This window comes from Nicotiana attenuata, chromosome 7, assembly GCF_001879085.1.
Source record: "Nicotiana attenuata strain UT chromosome 7, NIATTr2, whole genome shotgun sequence".
NCBI classification, from domain to species: Eukaryota; Viridiplantae; Streptophyta; class Magnoliopsida; order Solanales; family Solanaceae; genus Nicotiana; species Nicotiana attenuata.
Genome location: NC_031995.1, coordinates 38,515,748 through 38,517,232, shown reverse-complemented (window position 1 = coordinate 38,517,232; position 1,485 = coordinate 38,515,748).

Sequence of the window (1,485 nt, the reverse complement as noted above, 5' to 3'; positions counted from 1 at the left end):
ATCTACTGTGGAAGCTATTTTGGTTTCTCAAAGCTCTGAGTTGCTCCTGTTTAATTTGCTGGCTGTTCAATCTCTTTATTTGTTTTGGTGTACTGAGATTGAAAACTGGTATGTGTTTCTAGTTTAAATTACACTCTCCAACCCTGTGTGTTCACTTCTCTTCTTCTACACATCCTCTCCTATGTGTTTATGTTTGGCTTTCTTGCATTATGTAGCTGTATCATAGCATAATCAACCCTCCTTTCTTAGGGTTTGTGTCCTTAGCCTGCTGTGCTCTCCTATCTCTCTTTAATATGCTTTCATGCAAATCCCTTCCCTCTACCCCCTTCTGTGTGTAAGTACTGTCCTGAACCATGGCAGCACCTTAAATTGCTGTCCATGATCCAGAACTAGACTCTCCTGAGTCTCTACTCAAATGCTTTCCCATTCCTTCTCCCCCTTATTTGTTAAGCTTTAACTAGGGTCTGTTGATGTCCTAATCATCATTCAGTCCTCGGTTTGACTCTTCGGAGTCTGCTCCTATTTGTTTGGACCTAAGCAGAGGGTCAGGGGTGTGCCAGCCTATGCCATGGCTGGGTATGACCACCCTCTGCTATGGCTCCCTCTCTCACTTTACACTTATTCCTAGTTTCTAAGTTCTGCCCCCTTTTGGTAAGCCATGCTTTGGGACCCTGGAGTTCCCTCTGAACTTGGATGCCTAAGGGCTGGTAATTCCACACTTGCACTATTCTGTCACAACAATTGTTACTCAGAGTGTAAGCATTGCCTGGGGTCCTGGAGGCTCCTTGGAACTCTGAAACACTCTGAATAAGAGAAGGCCTTGGAATCTGGAATCCGGATTTGGTGAAACACATGTTATTGGATATCAAGATTGAATTAGGCTGCTCGGATCTAGCTGTAGGCTGTGATGCATTTTCTTTATTGTTTACTTTCTTTCTTCTGGTTCTGTACAAATCTTTTAAAAAGAACTCGGGGAAATATTAGTACAGGGTATGGGAGGGGTTTAGTATTACTTGTCATATGCTAAAGGGTAGGATACCATGCCTACTAAGACCAATAGTTATTATCTAATCACTTAGATGTCATACCTATAGGTTTCAACGCTTTAAACTTACACCTAAGTGAATCATTTCTATAGGCCTTTGCATTCTTTTCACTCAATCATTTAGAAATCATATCTATAGGAATTGATGTTCAGCCATGCTGCAAATCAATAGATATCCTGTCTATAGGATCTAATAATCAAACAGCTAATTGCACATAGAAATCATGCCTATAGGAAATGCATAAACGCTAGACAAACTGTAGGGTAATCAAATACTCATTTCGTAACCAGTTTAATAGCAGTAATGATTCTTCAAAAAATCAGGACGTAGAAATCATGCCTATAGGAATTCAAACTCGCCTAATGAGTTTAATTGATAATAATTTACCAACTGGTTTCAGAATTTTCAGTACAATTCGTCTAAACCTGTTCGTTTTCAA